This window comes from Sapajus apella, unplaced genomic scaffold (assembly GCF_009761245.1).
Source record: "Sapajus apella isolate SASKATOON/1434 unplaced genomic scaffold, GSC_monkey_1.0 scaffold27, whole genome shotgun sequence".
Classification (NCBI taxonomy): domain Eukaryota; kingdom Metazoa; phylum Chordata; class Mammalia; order Primates; family Cebidae; genus Sapajus; species Sapajus apella.
In genome coordinates this window covers 3,066,548-3,088,908 of record NW_022436967.1, presented here as the reverse complement: position 1 = coordinate 3,088,908, position 22,361 = coordinate 3,066,548, and positions in this window count along the sequence as shown.

Genomic DNA, 22,361 nt, shown 5'->3' with positions numbered 1-22,361 from the left:
ATATCCAGTGCCAAGGTTTTCAGATATGTGATTGTGGACAAGCAACATGACTCTGTTTTCAGGAAATAACCAACAATCTAATAAATATCTTTCAAATATTTTTGTACACCTATATGAAGATAGGTAATTATATAAATATATTAACATTAAAATAATTAACATTATTTTACTTCAGAAGAAATGGAAGTAGTTATATTTAGAGTTTAACATTCTTTTATATATATATATATATCCTGCATTATTTCATTAAAGATAATGTTGAAATTCTATAACTTCAGTGCTTGAAATAATAATTTATTTGACAACCATTTCCCTTATTTATTGACATAAACATAATCTTTGCTTCTGTGAGCCATAAAAGGTCCACTACGTTTTGTACTCTACCTATGCTTTCCCTGAAAATTTCTTGGGCTCTTTTATCTATCAGTAAATTCTCACTGGCTTCATTTCTTCCTGGCCTCAACCACCCACCATATTTCTGGGTCCACTTTTCTCTCATCAGAAACCTGTCCTCTTATCTCACTTTCCAGATGTGTCTATTGTTTATTTTTCAAACTTCCTGTTAATTTGTAGTAATTTAATTTCTCTTATTTTAAGCCTTACCCACCCATCTAATCCTTGAGGTCCCATAGTTTTATATTGAAAAGGAACTATAAATATGCCCTGTACTGTATTTCCACTAGGATATTTTCATAACTGCATCAAACTTTAAAAAAAATGCATATATGTTGAATAAGAAAGATATTAAAAATATAATACATCAAGAGGAAACATGTCTCTGACCTCATTGTACCATGGCAAAAATTAAAATGAATGTTAGTATTAGAACACAGCAATAACAATTACACAAGGAAAATGCAGTTAAAGTTCACAGAGCAATATTTATACTATTTTAATATACAGTCATGATTTACTTAATGAGAGGAATATGTTCTGTGAAATCCATCCTTAAGTGATTTAGTCATTGTGCAAACATCATAAAGAGTATAAACATAGATGGTATGGCCTACCACACACACTGGCTATAGGGTATAGCCTATTGCTCTTAGGCTGCACACATCTGTACAGCATGTCACTATCGGCAACTGTAACACAATTAAGGATTTGTATTTAAAAGTAGAAAAAGTACTGATAGAATACAGTATTCTACAGCAACACTGTCATAATGTGGTTTGCTATTGAACAAAATATTATGTGGTATGTGACTGTATTTCAACCATGTATAATTATTTACATATTTATATTCTTGTATATCCACATACATAATTTAACTATATATAATCTCACAAATATTTATATGTAGGAAACATTTAAACTGTATTTAGTTTTATTATTCAATAATTGTGTTTGTTTATTTTTACCAATTGGGAGTCTAGAAAATTCAGTTTTAGAATACGAGATTACCCACACTTGTTTATTCACCTCATGATTATTTTATAATCTACATATGAATTTTATTAAAGCTATTACATCTATCAACATATATATACACACACATATATATACAGACACACACATATGTACATAAACTCTAATTATTTTAATATTGCAGGTTACTGAAATTTTGGGGGTGGGTATATTTAATTTTCCAACCTTCATGGAAGATGACTTTTAAAACTGAGTTAAACCCACTGGAGTGTCTATGTTTATGATAATAACGACAATGTATTTTTTGTGGAAAGAAAATCAGCTGATAAAAGTTAATAGACTTCATTAGACTTTGACTTCAATCTATAGCAATATATTCAACTCCTAGAATTCAAGAATTCACTTATTTAAATTGAGTGAATAAATCATGTTTTACTGTCAATCAATTGGTTTTTTGGATTATTTAAATTTCTGGTTTATTCAGTTGCTGTTCTCTTTTATTTGTGTGATAAACTTTTATTATTCTATGATTCCTTCTTTGTATATTAAATGTGGTATTAAATAGCTAGATAATGTACCAAAATATATTTTTAAAAAACCATTCATTTTTGGAATCAGATTAGCTTATTTTGTTGCATTTAAATAAACTGCATTATTATGAATTTATATTGATACTTATTTTCAGCTTTTTGTTGATATTTATTTTCAGCTTTTTTGTTAAACATCGAAGCAACCACTCGGCTTAAATCATAAAGATGTCTCCTGGAAAATTTAGTATAATTTTGCCCATGAAAATCATCTAAATGTTTTATTTTTAGGTCATGAAGGCCAGATTGAAGTAATCTTTGGCAGCTTTACACAACCCATAAATGGATTTGTTCTGTCCTATGATTAGACAGATCTACCTATAGCAGCCAAGTCATCTAATAAAACACCTGTGGACTGAAAAATAGAATATATAGAGCCCATGCTTCATGTGTGTGTATTTGTGTGTGTATACATATATATGTTTATATAATTATAAGTATAATATATAATATATATACATATTATATATAAACATAAACATATATATATATATATATATATATATATATATATATAATGTGTATGAGAGTTGTATTTAAATTTCCTAAACTATGGGCATTTATTTTTTTTATTGAATGACAGCCTGGACCAGAATATATTTATTTGTCCTATTTATGATAACTGCTTTCAAAAGTGTTAATATACAGCTTTTCTGACTTGTGTTTAGAAATGTTATGCTTGTGAACTAAGTGACAGTATCAGTTGTCACACACAGTGACCATATATCAAGGAATTACACTGGCATTAGGTAGAACAGCAGGTCCATTTGTTCAAATGCTCACTGAACATATGAGTGATTTTCTCTAACAAGGTCTCCTGGGAACCAACTTGCATCCATCACTGCCTGCATTCTAACTGGAAGATAACTATTTTAAACTCCTGCTAAAATATGTGATGTTTTAGAATTGAAAGAAAGTATATGTCAGAAGCCAGAGAGAAATATACTGTCGAATTATACCAGAGAAATTCAAACAGAAACCACTAACTACTTACCTAATCAAATTTTCATTTTTGTCTTCATATTTTATATGTTATAATTATATATGATAAAAAAATAAGAAAAACATGGCACTTCACAAAATTATTCTACCATAAAATTAGACACTTTTGGTTTCCCTAAAATGTTTTCACACAGCTACAATTTTAAGGTCCAAATGAATATAAAACACAAACACATTATATATATATGCAATACAATATGCTAGCATTTTGCTGAATTTATTATTTATTCTAAAATTAATTTCCTCCTTTTACAGGGCTTATTTTCTATATTCTAGAAAAAAAGCCTTTAATTGGTGAATATCATGCCAGATACACCCTAAAGGGAGCCCCAATGATTCATGTTTTCACACCCTCCCTTTAAATATATGTGATTGCTGTGACTTGTTTTTAACTAACAGAATATGGCAAAATTGATGAGTGGTCACTCCCTTAATTAGGTTGTGTTACATGAAACTCAATGTTAGCACACTAGAACAAAACAGATTCTCCTTGCTGGCTTTACTGAAGCAAACTACCATGTGATGAGATAATTCTGGAGAAGGTGGTGAAGACTACAGGATATGAGACTATGGTCTACCCCTAGAAACTGAGAGCAGGTCCAGTCATAGCCTATAAGGATCTGGTAACCAGAGGACCCAATTAAACTATGTCTGAACTCTTGACTCACGGAAATGCTGAGATAGCAAATGGACTTTTTTTTAGCCACTGAGTTTTTAGTGGTTTGATTTGCAGCACAAAAAGAACTAACACTATATATATTTATTCATTCAGGATTAATTTTGGTGCCTTTGCTTTTGTAGCTTCAAGTGGTATTAATCTACAAGTTTGGCTATGAAGGTTGAATTCAATATTTGACCACAATCTATGAGGTTGAAATGTCAGGACATTCTTGAAATAATTTAAAGGATGGACTCCAAAGATTCAGGGAGATGATGATGTAAAACGTTCAAGGTGTTTAGTCATCCTTTAACCATATTTCTGAATGGCACAGATGAATATTTCCTCTGTTTGGGTATTAATAGATGTGTGGTTGACTATTCTTGGAAAGGTATATGTGGGCTGTCTTCTGAAGGCAGATTATGCAGGGGAAACAAGAAGTATATAGGCTGTTGTGATAAGTGTGAAAACTGATAAGAAGTACATTGATGGAGAAACTATAGGCCTGATAAACCAAGAAACAAAGATAATTGACATAGAAGGAATTTAGGGTTTAGTAATCTATCCCTAATGCAAGCCTATGTACTTTCCCAGAGCCCCTCAATTAAAGGAAAATCCTAGTCTCTTTTGCAGTACGTCCACTGGTCTACACTCAGACTCTTTTCTCAAGCCTGTCTCCAAAGTATTGCCACCATTTATAAGATGACCACATTGGATAAAATATGATCTTATCTTTTATTGAAATGTATAGGCACTGGCTCTGCAGTGATTCTAATCTCTGTTGACCAACATGTCACCACAGTCTATTAGTAGAAGACTATGAAGAAGATATGATAAACATGTCCTGGTAATCTGTTGCTGTATAACTCTAATACATGGTAACTTAAAACAATAATGACCATTTATTTTGGTTACAAAAATTCAATTTGGACATGGACCAAAAATACGTCTTATCTCTCCTTCAGCCAGAAACAGCTATGTCACCAGAAACAGCTCAACGTGAGCTGAAATAGCCACTTTGAATATGGGCCTGACACATGACTGTAAAGTTAGTACTGGCTATCAGACTGATCAGTTTGTTCCCCATGAGCCTTCATTATTTTCCATATGACTCTCTCCAGAGTATTAATTGGGCTTCCTCACAGTATGGTAGGTGTGCTCAATATAAGATGATTTAAAAGGATATCTTAGTTTGTTCCTGCTCCTATAACACAATATCACAGATTGGATAATTTTAAAGAATAGAAATTTGTTTTCTCCTAGTTCTGCAGGATGAGAATTCCAAGATCAAGGTGCCAGCAGATTCAGTGTCTGATGAGGACTGTTCTCTGCTTCCAATATGGCACTTCTTGCTGTGTCCTCATGTGGTGAAAGTGGGAAGAGCAAAAGGGCCAAAAAGACCTAGTTTGTTCCCTCCAGCCCTTTTATAAGGCACCCACTTCCATTCATGAGGACCCTGCCCTCATGACTGAATCACCTCCTAAAACCCTATTTCTTTATGCTATCATATTGGAGTTAAAGTTTCAACATATGAATGCTGAAGAGATATACTTTCAAACTATAGCAGAGATGACAGAGACCTTTCAATCTCAGTTGAATACAGAGATATTAGAGATCCATCCTTTACTGCCTTTCCAAATGTTAGAATTTATGTATAAATAGTAATGAGTAATAATTGGCAGAATTCCTATCTTAGTCTTATGAATGATTATTTTAAAATGATGTGTTAAGTGGAAGAATCTTAATTCTTGCTCCTTCTACCTCAAGCAAGAAGGGTAAGCAGAAAAGAAATATAACATCCCAAGAAGAATTATAGAAATGTCAGCTGTCACAATCCAAGATTTCACGCAAGAATAATGATTTTTATCATATCCCCAAATTTATAGCTAACTGCTTTGGAGATTGCAAAATAAAAATGAGTCTTAGGGAATATTGTGTAGTATTTATATTTAAATTACAAATAAATTCTGGAAAACCAAACATAGTTTATGTTCGGCAGCCAAATGCACAAATAAAAAACATTTCCTAAACAAAATCTAAGGTTGATAAAGTAAGGGTTTACTTACTCTGGGTAAAATTATCATATAAATATCAAACCAGATATTAACTTAATTGATTATTTAATTCAAAAATATTTATTGGCTTCTTTCAAAGTACTTGAGATATTGTAGAAAGCAGGAGAAATACTCTTTGCATTCAAGGAGCTTTTGTTTTAATCGAGAAAATATAAAGCAAATAAATACGAATTGCTAGACATTGCATACTCAATGTGGCATCATGTTTAAAACAAAATTCTCTAAGTACTTTAGACACTTCTAGGTTTTTAAAATGGGGTAGCAAGGAAAAAACATAAGAAATGCTCCTCAAACAAGTTTAACAACATAAGGTACATGACACTGGTTCAGAAATAAAATTTTATTGCACATTATTATTTACTGCTGCTATAAATATATGGGGACATGAATCAGACAATTTCCTTGGTAATATATTGCATTTGCTTTTATTTAAATACTAATTACAATGGAGTGGGCCAGGAGTCACTAGGCCTATGTCTCAGAATGTATGGAGAGCATTAGACTATATGAAATAAAAGTAAGATATTGATTAAATACATATCTTAGCAATATGGTAGCCAACTCCTCTGTTTCCAAGCATAGAGAATGAAAGCTGTCTGAGCACGTGGTTAAAATCTAATGCCATAGAACAGCACTAGTCTGTTCAGTAGGATTCTTCTGAATACAGGTCATAAGATTGGTCTTTATACCTTCAGTTCTACGATTACCATAGTATTTCAAATTCAGATTTTCAAAGGCTGATTGATTGTCTTTGAAAATACAAGCAATACTACCACCACCAAAACCTTAAAAAAAAAAAAAGTATTTTAGGGAGTATGTATTTTATGCAGTATGAATAGTTCACTTTTGAAAATAATGCCATAGTAGCACTAATCATTCTTAATGCTTCGTTTTTGTCAACATGTGACTGAAACTTAAAAGCAAACATAAATATTAATATGCTTTTAAAAATTCTTACCTAGGTTTCCTTTTTATTTAAACATTTAATGATACACATGAGGTTTTTAATATAGAATGATGATTTTGAAATCATCATTCTATATTAATTTGGTATATAAAAGCAAAATATATAGTAACAAATATTCTAATTAAGAAATCAATAGATTGTTTTTTCTTATATATTTAGATTACCATAACTTCTTTTCAAAATCTCTCCTTTAAACTTCCATGATAACTATTTAAATACCCATGATTTTATTGGATGCACAAGCATACAAATTCCACAGTTTTTATACACATAGGAGAAATAGAAATATATTCATATTTACCACTGATTGCATACAAATCTTCGAATACATCCTGCAGTCTCTTTGTCTTTGGAAATAAAGAAATGAGTGAATTACAATTATTGTAGTAGCTACTTTCCTGATATTTAAATGCTGAATTCTGAATCAATGACAAGACCCAAATTGGTTAGTTTACATAATGCGCAGAGGTATGGAATGAAAAATCTACAGCATAATTACTGGCAGTTGAATAATGAATAATTTGTGCATGTTCAAACAAGCCTATCAATGTGCCACATAAATTCATGAACATTTATGAGCAATTAATTTTCTGAAAGTTAGTGGAACTGGGTACCTTAAATTATCTTCCTTAAAGTAAAGCTATTTATATGCTCTGACCAAGTTAACTACTCCTATATTTATAGCTTTGATTTTCCTAATAAATACGATTTTTACTATTTCTAATAAACACTTTAAAATTCTATCACAGGTTAGACTTTATAAAATTTCAGTCACATGTGAATAGCTGAGAGTTTTTAAAGAGGTTACTTCCATTCTTTTAGTAAACATGGCAAAACTTTTATATGAAAAGTGTTTTTATTCAAACTATTGTCTAATCTCACTTCAAAAGCCATCTGAGTTTTAATACCAAATCTTCAAATTTAGAGAAAAAATATTTTAAACAATTTTCCTTTTTTACTTCTCTAGTTTTAGCAAAGTTTCTTCTACTATGGTATAAAAGACATAGGACATACCACAAGATTTTCTGTTTTTCTTTTTCTTTTTCTTTTTAGAGGGAGTCCCGCTCTGTCACCCAGGCTGGAGTGCAGTAGTGCGTTATCAGCTCACTACAACCTCCACCTCCCCAGTGCAAGCAATTCTCCTGTCTCAGCCTCCAACTAGCTGGGACTACAGGTGCACACCACCATGCCCAGCTAATTTTTGTGTTTTCAGTAGAGAGGGAGTTTCACCATATTGGGCTAAATATCAAGATAGAAATTGGAAAAAGCCTCAATTGAAAAAAATCAGTATATCATTAAAAGCATCACTATTTGGGCAAATCTAGTTAAATATTTATATCAGAATCAATGGATTTGTCCCGTTTTGTTCTGGAAACAAGCACTCACACCCCACACACACACACACACACACACACACACATGCTTATACACAGGTAAAATACAGATAATTTTTATGAGTTCTAAATTATTGATAGAGTGGAAAGAAGGGGACAAGAGGTGAAATCTATAACATAGAATAACTATATAATGCATATCAAGGTCCCCTATTAAGGGAATGTTTTCTCTTTCCGGGTCCACAAGGGAGCATAGGGTTAAGGGCAAGAACTTCCCAGCACCATGCCCAGCCTCCCATACCTCTCCATCCAGGAGAATTTAATGGTCTCTGTTTCAATTTTCGGGCATGCGGGAAAGGGTCAAAAGTCAATCACTCCAGCAGAAGTTCTAAGGAACTCATTTCATTGGCCAGGGGTCTTGGAGGAGATGTGGGTTCCTCCCAGGTTAAAAGTCCCCTTCTTCCACACCCCTTTGTATTCCATGTTTGCATCCCCTTCCACGAACACTCTCATGGAAGCTACTTGGATCTCATGGAAATCTCTCTCCTGGATTTCCCCTCTGGGGTCCCCTTCCACTCTCACGTGAAAGCCTGTCTTCCCCTCCTAAACTCCATGTCTCTCTCAATTCTCTTCCACTCAGTGTGGAAGCTGCTTTCCTCTCCTGGATTCCATCTTTCTGGATTCTCTCACTCAGTGTGAGAGGAGCTTTCCTTCTCTGGTTTTCCCCTTCTAGGAATCCTTCCCACTCAGTGTGAGACTGCCTTTTCTTTCACTCACTCAGTGTAAGAGTTACATGTTTCTTTCTCTCTCCTCCTTTTCTCTCTCTGCCTAAATAAATCACTTTTCTGCAACACTTTTTGGGTCCAGTATTCACTTTACAAGCGCACCTGCTGTGGTCCCGTCTCTCATTCTTGAGAGAGCGGAAGACCAAGAACTTACAACATTCTCTTGGGGGAGCTGTGCCTCCCCGGCACCCCAAAAGCCCAGTCACACTATGATTTTAAATATTAAAATTTGACATTTAATAAGTTAATTTTGGAAATGAGGAGAGACACTTTGGAGCAGGAATTAACATAGACAATTCAATTAGCATAGACAATTCTTGAAAAATATATTATTTATGACGCTTGTTTGTGGGCTCCCTAGGTGGCTGGGTGGGTAAAGAGTATGAAAGGGCACAAAAAGAAGGGCTGGCAATACTGTGAATCAGAAAAACACAAAGACATAAATTTGATTGGTTTAAGAGGCAGATTAAACAACCTGAAAGAAGGGAGTTTTCTTCTTCACTACTTAGAAAACATGATTAGATCAGGGAGAAAAATTTGTTAACAACATTTGATGTCAAAAATAATAACCATGGCTGGGCATGGTGGCTCCTGCCTGTAATTCCAGCACTTTGGGAGGCTGAGGTAGACAGATCACGAGGTCAAGAGATCAAGACCATACTGGTCAACATGGTGAAACCCTGTCTCTACTAAAAATACAAAAATTAGCTGGCATGGTGTCGTACAGCTGTAGTCCCAGCTACTTGGGAGGCTGAGGCAGGAGAATGGCTTTAACCTGGGAGGCAGAGGTTGCAGTGAGCAGAGGTCATGCCACGGCACGCCAGCCTGGTGACAGAGCAAGATTCCGTCTCAAAATAATAACGATAATAATAACAATAAGAACAACAAAGTTGACCCTTATTCTGTATTGACGCCATATAGAGCAAAGGTTTTTGAACCAATACTCAATATGTATACGATGAATAAGAGAAATAACATTTTATGATTTGGAAAAGATGATTGAGGTATTGAGAAAATTAAGGCATAAAGGAAGTTTGTAGCATTGTTATGGCATTGGTCACAAAAGGAGAAAATAGTGTAAGATGTAATTCAGAGAATGAAACAATAAACAAACAGTAAATCAAAAGAAATGAAAATTTACTACAAATAAAATGGAATCCAAACAAGATGGCGTGTTGCGGCAGATATATAAAAGTGAGTAAGAAATGCAACGTGGGCCGGGCGCGGTGGCTCAAGCCTGTAATCCCAGCACTTTGGGAGGCTGAGGCGGGTGGATCACGAGGTCAAGAGATCAAGACCATCCTGGTCAACACGGTGAAACCCCGTCTCTACTAAAAATACAAAACATTAACTGGGCATGGTGGCGCGTGCCTGTAATCCCAGCTACTCAGGAAGCTGAGGCAGGAGAATTGCCTGAACCCAGGAGGTGGAGGTTGCCGTGAGCCGAGATCGTGCCATTGCACTCCAGCCTGGGTAATGAGCGAAACACCGTCCCAAAAAAAAAAAAAAAAAAAAAAAGAAATGCAACGTGTTTATTTACAAACATGCGTTTTATTCACCAATTGTGTAAAACTAGACTTTCTAGCACTACTTGTACTCATCTAATATTTCAGACTGTTTCTTTTTTAATATAGGAGGAAACACAGATGAAAAGCAGTACCTTAGGAAGTCTCCAGTCCAGTGTTCTCAATATTGATATCAATATCAATGCAAGTTTTAATGGAAAGAAAGAGTAACATTATTATAATCGTGTGTGTATATGCACATGTATACACACACACAAGACATTAGGAATCTCTCAAGGCAAGGTTTGTAGCGGAGTAGCCATCACAAAATAAAAGCACTTTGAGATTAGATTGGTCTTTCCTATACTAAGGAATAGAAAAATATATACACTAAAACTGTTAAAAGTCTACTTCAGTGCTTAAAAATAAGAACTCAAACACAATGGAGAATTCTCTGCAGCTTGTCAAATCAGCCTCCATAAAAGAACATGGTCTTTTGGAGGGCATAATGACTTTCTCAGTTATTAAAAAACATGTACTGAGGTAATAGACTGGGTAGATTTGTCCATCCCATCTACCTATATGCTAAAAACCTCCAACACATGCTGAGTAACAATGTCATCAATCTTGCGGCTAAGGGCTACTGAATACTGCTGTATATCATATCAACAGAAAGACAGCAGAACAGGTGGCTGTCAAACCAGCAGTATTTAGTGAGCAACAGGAACATAAATTCCCAGTAGGAAATTTTAGACAGAAAAGTAAAGTTAATTATAGACATATATATTTGCATTTAATATACGTATAAATATGTACATTTATGTTTCAACACACATCATCACGTGTCATTTGGTTATGTTTATCTTATATGTTATACAACACTAAATAATGTAAACTTAGTTGAAAGATTTTTATCAAGATATTCTTTGAATATGATTCTAAATTGTATATGAATGTTCACACTGGAAAGATTTTTCATATCTCTTTCATAATAGTTTGATCTTAAAATCATCATGTAAATGTCATATAAATCATAGGAATGTCTTACAATCATCAGTTATTTTGTAAATATTTACTACATTCTCTGGGGAATACAAATTAGATGCCATTAACATTTATGAGTAAATCACTTTTCTGCAATTGTGTGGCCCTCCCCTATACACTCCCTGATTAATCCTTAGCAAGCTCATATGGTGGAGTTTTCTTTGCCTTTGCCTCCACTGAGAACTCCACAATTTAGCATCTGTTGCTGTAGCTGCTTTTTATAAACACAGAAGATAATTGACATTTTTGACGAAATTAATTTTAAAATGTTGTAAGAGTCTATAATAGTCTGTAAATGTAAAAGAAAGAAACACAGTTATTTGGTGAGTTAGGGAGGAGAATTTGTTATCTCATTTTATCAAGATACATTTATCACAATAATCATTTGGAAAAACATATTTTTAAATATTTTTACATTTGTAAAAAACCCATTAGAAAAAAAACTATCATATTTAAAGAAAACTTAACTAATATTTTTGTTATTCTTAAGGATTCTAATTTGACATTTTTGAAGTAAATTATTTTCTAAAAACTACCAGACATCCCCTATTTATAAGTGATTTATAATTATTGACCCTCTGTTCATTTATTCAACCTAAATACATCCTATAAATAATTTAAAATACATTCTTTAAAAGTTTTAGACATGATAATTCTCTCTACTTTTTTGCATGATGTAAAGCCAGGAAATAGTACCTTACACTTTTCTCCCACACTCCACCTTAGAGAAAAGTGAAATGAACATGGCAGAATGCCACAACTGTCGGAACACTGAAGAGAGACGACAAGTGATATAAAATAATAGTGAATAGTAAATTAAGAGGAAAGGAAGGTTATTGTTTTTGCGATAAAAATAGTCTGTAAATTTGAAAGCCTCTTATTTTCAATAAAATATTACAATAACCAGCCATTCGCAATCTGAAAGAAATACAGCAAATAATGCAAATTTATATTCAAAAGCAACATTTTTAACAAGATTGCAGATACAAAATACGCTTTGTCTGTTTTATCCAGGCATCTTTAAATATCAAAGCTTTTACACCTGTCACAATGAAATTTATCAATATATTTTTATTTTGATTTACACTCACACACACAAATATGCACACACACACATGCATGTATGCTAATAGTGCTCCATTTAAGATTCTTCTCTTCCCCACTATAAAATGTGCTATTGCATGAAAATTATATTGTGTTTTACTAAACTACCAAATTCATACTTATCTGATAGTGAAATAAAACATGAGATACCCTAATTAATTGTATATATATATATAAATTATTTTTTATTTACAAACTAAAATTGTATGTATTTAAGGTACACAATACAATGTTTTGTTCTATGTATACACTGTGGAATAGCTAAATCAAGCAAATTAACATTTATATTTTCACACATACTTATCATTTCTTGCCGTGAGAACCCTGAAAATCTACTCTCGAACACATTTTCAAGTATACAAGATATTGCTATTAATTATAGTCACTATGATGTACAATACATTTCTGGAACTTATTCCTTTTGTCTAAATAAAATGTTGTATCTTTTAACCAATCTTTCTACTCCCCAGACTCAGGTCCTAACTACTATTCTACACTCTGCTTCTGAGTTTAACATTTTTTAGGTTCTATTCATAGGTGAGATGGAGCTGTATTTGTTTTTATGTGCCTGACTTATTTTACCTCACTTGATGTTCTCTAAGTTGTCATAAAGAGGGGATTTTTTTCTTAAGCCCGAATGGTATTTTATCATGTGTATACACCACATTTTCTTTATCCATTTATCTGTTGATGGACACTTAGGTTGATTCCATCTCTTCGCTATTGTGAATAGTGCTGCAATATATATGAGAGTGCAGATATCTCTTCAATGTATTGGCTTTATTTCCTCTGTGTATGTCCTGGATCATATGATAGTTCTATTGTTAATTTTTTTTGGAAAAACTTTGTGCTGGTTTTCACAATGGCTGTGGCTATTTGCATTCCCATGAACAGTGTATAAGAGTTTCCGTTTATTTTCACATCCTCACTAATACTTGTTGTCTTTTGTCTTTTTAGTAATAACCATTCTAAAATAAAGATTTAAACTTAAGACCTGAAACTGTAAAATTACTAATAGGAAACACAAGGGAAAACTCCATGGCATTGGTGTAGGCAATGATTTTTTTTTAAACACAAACACAAAAGAACAGGCAGCAAAAGCAAAAATACACAAATGAGATGACATCAAAGGAAAGTTTCTGCACAGTCAAGGAAATGCTCAACAAAGTGAAAAGACAACTTACAGAATAGAAGAACCATACATCTGATATTTGCAAACTATATGACTGAAAAACAGTTAATATACAAAAAATGTAAGAATTTAAACAACACAATAGCAAGAAAATAACCTTAAAAATGGGAAAAGGATCTGAATATATTTTTTCAACAGAAGACACAAAAAAGGCCAACAGGTATATGCAAAAAATGCTCAACTTCACTAATCATTAGGAAAATGCATATTAAAACCCTAATGAGAGATCAGTTCACACCTCTTAGAATGGCTACTATATTTATTTTAAATGAGCTACAATAAGAACAACTGCAAGAACAGGACAATTTAAATTGCTTTTCTTGTTTTATTTTGACAAATACATCATATTTGCAAATGCAAATCAACTTTTAGAATGCAGCGTGTCTTAGGCATAAACAATCCTGCTTTTCAAGAAATGTTTGACTAGACATGATAAAAATTATTGTCTATTACGGCCAGTCAAGGTGGCTTAGGCCTGTAATCCCAGTGCTTTGGGAGGCTGAGGTGGGTGGATGTCCTGAGGCTAGGAGTTTGAGACGAGCCTGGCCAGCATGGTGAAACGCCATCACTATTAAAAATATAAAATTAGCCTGGCATGATGGCAGCACCTGTAATCCCAGTTACTCAGGAGGCTGAGGCAGGAGAATTGCTTGCACCTGGGAGGCAGAGTTTGCTGTGAACCAAGATCACATCACTGCACTTCAGCCTGGGCCACCAGAGCTAAACTCTGTCTCAAAAAAAAAAAAAAAAAAAAAAAAAAAAAAAAAATTCTGTCTACTGCAGCTTTTTAAAAATCCTAATTCATAAAAATGGGAAGAGGGTTCTTTATATCTGATAATAATTAAATCGACAGCTACAATAGTGTGTCTGTGGGCAGGTGGGTAGTTCAAGTGGGTGTGTGTTTATTTCCTAATTAGGTAAATGATTTTCAATTTTTAATTTATAACTGAAAGGAATTTCAACTGATAAAGAGTGAATAAAGGAAAACTACTAAACTTTTACAGGAAACTGTTATAAAGAAAAACACACATTTTTATTTTTTTTTAATCAGAAAGCCTATTAACTCTTTTACATTTCTCAGAAATTTTTTTTTTGACTTACCTGTTTTCATTCCTGGAAGGAAGACAGGCTATATAATGTTTAAACTGTGATCACAATTAATGGTGGGTTCCACATGTTTACCAACACCATGTAAATTTGCTTAACTGCTGCTGAGACTTATTTGCCTTGGATTTGTGGAGAATAGTGCCTGCACTTTATTATGTGAAGTAATTACACAGCGAAATACAGAATTGCTGCTTCCATGGAATTTAAATAATAAAACAGATAAAATATTATAACTTTCATGTTCCTGGTCAATGGCAACAACCACTCTTCAGTTAAAATTTAGTCTAGAAGTTGAATTCTCATACACGGTAGATGCTCATAGTCTTACTCTGTAATTCAGGATGTGGAAAATCCAGAAACAACAATGAGACATTGTCATATAGCCAGGCTGTTCCTATCAAAATAGATTCTAAAACTCAAATTGTAATTGCTTAAATCATGTATTATCAGAAGAGAGAAATACTTCTTTGGTTATTGTTCTACTTTCAGAAATTGTAATATATTTTTAATGTAAGTAAAATAGGTGCTTTGTCTCAAGGTAACAAAAATCAGAACACTATGTTACAGAAGAAAATAGCATGGAATACCTGGAGAAAAGCAACCAAGCACGGGCAAAAAAGACACATACAGGCTGCGCTAGTGCAGAACCAATCTAACAGTTTGCTGTTAGCAAGGTATTGGAAATCAATAGCAGAAGCACATTATGTATTATTTACAGTCATTTTGTATAACTATGCTTAGCTACTTGATGAAATGTGTATATATGTTTACCTTCAATTTTGACCCTTGTCCTCTGCCACAGAACCCTATGTTTAAGTGCCAAATTAACATCTCTGCTTAAAGGCCCAATATGTCTCTCACACAGAACGGTTTCAAACAAAACTTGTAATTTTCCTGGTTATAAAAACCTACTTTCACTGCACCTAAAACCAAGGTAGTAATGTCAAGTGTATGTAATGGCAAACCCCTGAACAATCTCTTTTCTCCTTTTGACCCTGGTGCCTTCCAACTTGCTAAAGTTATTCTTGAATCCATCATTATCTGAAATGCTTTTATTTAGTTACATAACGGTTATATAACATATACTTCCTTATGAGTCTTGTTTTCTATAATATATCCTGCTTACTTCACTGTAGCCTTTTTTCTTGCAATGTATTTTGATTGTTTGGATGAAGAGTTTTCATTTGTAATGATAACAGAAGTTATTGCAATAACAGTGCTGACATTCAAACAAAGAAGAAAAGAAAATCACACTGAAGTATGACACAATGCAGGTTTACTATGGCTTTACCTGTCTTCAAGAATATGGCTAACAAAACAGAGGATCAGAATATGCAGTTGATTAAGCACTGGTAGAGTCCTTTGTTCACTGACAATTGCAACAAAGATTGGCCAACACATATAAGAGTGGTAAATGAGAAATAGCAAGAGAATTCAATAGATTGGAAGATAACTGAAGAGAAAGGAGGACCGTATCTTTATCAGTCTGATAGGTGAATAAATCACACTACTTATTTGAAAGGAAGAAAAACATTGTATAATACAAATGTATTGTAAAGGAAATTGTGACAGTAAGATTAAAAAGTCAACCCTAAGGTATCCTGGGGGTCATACTGCTGGTGAAACTTCCATCTCTAGGGTTTAGGACAAAAACAGAAGAAGCTTAAATTATTAAAGAAACGGCCTTTGGAGGTTGGCTTTAAGTTCTTAGAAAGAGGCACTGTTTATCAGGAGCTGTTGTACTGATCAGGAAGTAGGGGTCCTTTGGGACTGAGACATCATCTCAAAAAAAGAACACTGAATCGGGTTCTGCAAGTGGTTAAAAAAAAAAAATTGAAACCTGTAGTCTCTTGCCACTATGGGAAGGACATGCTTCTTCTGGAGTGACGTGTGGCAGGTGTGGCACTCATAGAAAGCACGGACAGAAATAGAGCCAATCGGGGGTCAACAGGAGGGGGCAGGTCCTTTTCTTGAATCTCCATCTTTGCAGCTTCATTGGCTTCACCTCATGGCAAAGCCTAACAGAGCAGCTGGCAAGGGAGAAATGTTGACTGCAGAGGACCAGTCCCAGAATCATAAAACAGGGTATAGAAGGGTGGATTTGAAGCAGGAAACAATAAAAATTAATAACTAGTGCAGCATCTATAAAGGAACCCTACATGATTCTAGTTCATTTGAAGCTCCCATTTTTGCTTCTCATATCCATTTCATACTAAATGTATATGTAACCACACAAATGACTTTTATGACCTGTATAGTTCATGCCACATGAACCCATTACTCTTCGAAGAAGAGAAAAAGTTAAAAACAAATAACATGACATATAGCACTGGATAAATATTATAGAAAGGTAAAAGACGAGATAATATATTGCAAAAGGCTTAATTCTTCACAGTTATAGATCCTAATAAAGTAAGATAGCACATTAAGGTGTTTTTCAGGCCCGTTTTTTTCCCCATTTGATGCAATGGGATGCAATTTGAAAGCAATTTGGACAATGTTTATTATTTTTACATTTGGGCAAAGTTTATTTATTTCTTTTGTGCTTTATGTAATTTTCAGATTTTCTACACCAAACAACTATGTATTACTTTTATAAATAAAAAAAAAAAAAAAAACGCACAAGAAAGAAGAGAGCTGTACGATCAGTAACAGTGGAAAATATTTAAAATGAATATAAAAACGTTGCTATTTATAATATTTTGAGACCATATAAATAAAAAAAACTCAACATAAAAATGTGCAGAAAACATTAAGCAAGTTACAGAACACAAATGGCTAATAGAAAAACTGATTCAATCTCATGAGTAATCAAGGAAGTAAAAACACAATAAGAGGATGTACTGGTGCTCATCCTTCCATTCATTTTTATTGGACCTACACATTTTATAACAAGTCCTGGGTGTTCTTCTAATAATGATAGCAGCAGAAGATCGGCAAATTCCTAGACAGACAGGGTCAAGTCCCTGGTACAACCCAACCTTCAATCCAAAGACAGCTTAAAGCCTGAAAACTGAGCTAAGAGTTCCAGGTAGTGTCCACAATGGGAGTGAGAACTTCCTCAATGCCTTTTAGACAATCAAATGGTGCTTTTTCTAGGCCCACCCATGGACCAATCAGCATACAGTCCCCCATTCCCAGCCCATAAAAACCTGAATTCAGCCACATCTTGGGGTACTGGCTTTCAAGCCCCCTCTCACATAGAGGGCTCCCTACTTCAGGTCGTCTCTCATTGTCAAGAGCTTTTCTGTTACTCAGTGAAAATCTTTGTCTTTTTCTCTCTCTGGTGTCTGTGTAACCTCATTCTTCTTGGTCATGGGACAAGAACCTGGAACCTGCCAGATGGCAGATGCAAAAAGAAATGTTAACACTGTAATCTTCCCTCCCACTCCCTGAGCAACAGGAGAGAAAATGCTTCTGGGAGCCACACACTGCCATTCACAAGACTACAGGAGTGAAGAGCTGTGACCCTTCTGTGGGCACAGATCTTAGGACTTCCAGAGCCAGAGCTATAACATACTCCTGTTCGCCAAGTTGCAGGTGGCAGGCATGAACAAGTTGTAACACTGACTAGCTTAACCTGAGCTGTAACATGCCCCCCATTTGCCACGATGAGGGTGGTGGGAATGAGAGGGAGCTGAGACCTTTTTGGGGGACTCAAACCTTGGGTCTCCCCAGGCAAGAGCCATAACACCGTTTGGAGCTCCATAGTTGCTGGCATCTGTTTTTGAACACCACCACATTACCCATATCTAAACGCCAGCACCAAAGGTGAAAACCACCCACAGCATGCCTGGCTCAGCCAGGGGCTGAGTGTGGAGTCTGTGCACTCTGCAGGGTCTGGCTGGTTGCCAGAGCTGGGCATAGCCCACTGAACTGAGTAGGTGGAGCGAGCCCAGTGGTGAGGTCAGAACTAAGCAAAGCCCTGGCAGAAGTGCCACAGCCACAATTTCTGGCCAGTGAAGCAGCACCAAAAGGATCCTGTGTAAATAACATATGTGTCTATGTATGTATATGTGTGCATATATATGCATGGTATCTACATATATGTCTCTTTGTATCTCTGCATATATATATATATATATATATTCTACACATACATATCTATTCTTGTATAATGCAGAATATATATATATATTTATAAATATATATATATATTTTAAATATATATACTGAGAAAATTTTAAACAAAGCTATTTCTTTTAAAGTTTCCTTTTCCCTGACACTTTGACCCTTTAGATTTAAGTTCTTGGTAGCTCTGAACTAAAGTTTTAACTGCCAAACCTAGTAAGTCACCTTTATAAAAATTATTTTGTCTTTTAAGTTTTTGTTACTGGCTAAATGTAGAACTTTCTCATTCAATTTAAGGTCATGGCCAGGATATAATTTATTATGTATTTAATTAAATTATCCTTAGTCACAACTCTTAAATGATTTTAATCATTTTATTAAGGATGTTAATTATTGCAATATGTAACCATATATTAACATTTTGAACTATTATTTTCCAATTTCTTACAGAAAATACTTAATTAATGAGTTAACCTAAACTTCATATGAAAAATTCTGATGTTTTCTATAATAGCATCATTATAATTCAGTTTATAGCTACATGGTGTTTAGAGCCTGAATATCTGGGATAGAATTCTAGGTTTTTTATTTATTTGCTATGCAATATTGGGAAAATATTTTAATACTATGGAGACTCAGTTTTCTCATTTGTGAAATAATGCTGCTATTATAATTAATAATAATGTTTCCACCAAAAATTTGTCATAAATATTAAATGAGTAATATAAGTGCATTATATGGCATTGCTTAACACAAAGCAATCACTCCATGAATACTAGGTTTTATTATTGAACTGTAATTTGTATATTAATTGGTAAAAATAATTATATATGGTTTCAAATCACTGTCTTCTTAAGTTTTATTAAACCGAAAATCTCAGATAAGTAATGGTCTGTCGGTAATTACATTTTCTTCCTACCACTCAGATCTTTAGTCTGAATTTTTATTTTTCCTTCTTAAAGCTACTGCTTTGAAGGCCACCTGCCACCCCCTCATCCAGATGTGATAAACTGCCATCTACACTTATCTCCTTGCACGTAGATTGATGATTTTCTTCCGCGGTTTTCACTTTGCATTCAGCTTCTCCCCTACACTTCCATGATACATGTTGAGATAAGGGCCTATCTCCATACTATTTCTCTTAGGTAAATTGACAAGTAGAGAAGGACAGAGTGGATCACCAGGGACAAAACCTTCTCTTCTGAGATTAACTCATTGACAGAAAATGCTTTTGTGACAGTGTCCCTGGAATAAATGGTTCCTTTTTCAGATACCTCAAATCTGAATGTACTATCTTGAAATGAGTGTATCGCAGATCTGAAGTATCATCTTCTTTATCTAACTTATCAAACAGTTTTGCATTTTCTTAATTGGTTTGTCCTTAAGCAGTGTGAGGAAAGTGGCTTCTGGCAGGGTCTTTGAGATAAGAACAGTGTTAAGTTTTCTTTGACAGTCTGGTTAGAATTGTTTTCAATATCATTTCAAGTCCTTATTTTACTTTCCCATTAAAGCATCTTATTCTAATGTTTTACTATGCAGTATATGACATTGTTGACTTAGTGCCTTGCATTGCTTTGGATCACACTTGTCTCGAAAGAACAATTTTGTGTAAATATAGCAGCCCATTCTATAAAATTATAACTTCAATCTAAATATAATTCACTCCAAGAATACAACTTTAGAATTGCAAAATTATTTTAAAAGTGAGTGTCCTATTCACTGAACAATCTTTAAACATATAGTAGATTCAATATCCAAATGTGGTAGTCTACATTTAAAATATGATCCAATACAATAGAACACCACAGGGCTGGTCAAGCTTATATGTTTATGTTGTTACCCATTCTTCTGTTTTGTTTTGATTTTCTCATGTCACTTACATTTTGATTTATATCACTTGCTCTCAGACTGTTCAATTTTAGTAGTTCACGTAGGGAAGACCCCATACCCTAAACTGTTCTAGGCTATTTAACTTGATATTTATCGCTACCACACCCTAGTCTCAAATTTCCACCAACTGATTTCAGTATACCCTACTTATGTTTGCTTCATTTCCTGAGGGCTGGGTATTAGGTTGAAACAAATCAATGAAAAATCCACACACCTGGTTTGATTCCTAACACTTTTTGCCACGAAAATATCTTTACTCATAGATATAGTTTTAATGGTTACAAGTGGGCAAGTTCGAAAAACCTATCAACCTAATATATGTAATATGTAAATAAAAGTAAGAAGATGCATATGATATTATGTTTACAGTAATTAAAATGGACACAGTTGAGCAAACAGTAACTCTTTGAAACAAACCATGGTAGTCATGGTAACTGGAAGAAGTATGGACCTATGTATATGACAGATTTTACTATTTGACAAATTTGCGATTGTGCAATAGTATTGTTTGTACATTACAATATCCTTGCTCTGTAAGCTTTTTCTACCATAAATTTTTATTTTTATTTTTATTTATTTATTTATATTTGAGACGGAGTGTCGCTCTTGTTACCCAGGCTGGAGTGCAATGGCACGATCTCGGCTCACTGCAACCTCCACCTCCTGGGTTCAAGCAATGCTCCTGCCTCAGCCTCCCGAGTAGCTGGGACTACAGGCACGTGCCACCATGCCCAGCTAATTTTTGTATTTTTAGTAGAGACAGGGTTTCACCTTGTTGACCAGGATGGTCTCGATCTCTTGACCTCGTGATCCACCCGCCTCAGCCTCCCAAAGTGCTGGGATTATAGGCTTGAGCCACCGTGCCTGGCCAAATTTTTAAATCTCTACTCTTAACTAGCTGGCCTTTCAGATTTGTTTGGAAGCCTCATTAGATTTCACAATATAAATAAATTTCTGCTGGCATTTATTCTATAAACCAAAGTAGATAATGACACTATTGCCATGTGAGAAAGTCCTTTATTTTCACACTTATTTATATTTTTTAACATATTTTTTCTTCCATAAAATTTTTTTTAACTCTTCATTTAAAAAAAAATTGTGGGTACATAGTAGGTGTATATATTTATGGAGTACTTAAAATGTTTTGATACAAATATTATTTCCTGTTTTTGTCTTTGTGATTTCAGATGGGAAGCTCATATTTAAAGACTGGAACTCAATCCACAGTCTTAAAACCCTTCATCATATCTCCTCTTGCACCTCAGTAATACATCACTTTTTCATTACAGGTTTTGAAATGCTCCCGATACAGAATTTTTTTCTCTACCCCTTCACTGGACCTTCAACAGGGGCCGTTTACTGGGTCCCGCTGCGCTTACCCTCTTGCAGGAGGGAGCATGTGAGCAAGTGAGAGCAGAATCCTGCTGGCTGCTTTGGGTGCCTTCAGAAGCAGGCTTCAGGTGGGCCCCACAGCCACATAAAGCGTGGGCAAATCAGTGCGGGACCTAGACAGCTGTTTTGGGCACTGACAGAAGCAGGCTCTATATAGGTCCCATAGAGGTGCCTAGGTGGGGTGCCTGTGACCCCCCGAAGCCCCAGAGAGGATGTTACAATGCTCTTTTAGCTCTGCTGTCCACAGACAGAAGTGTATTATCAGCTTAGTGGGCCCCTT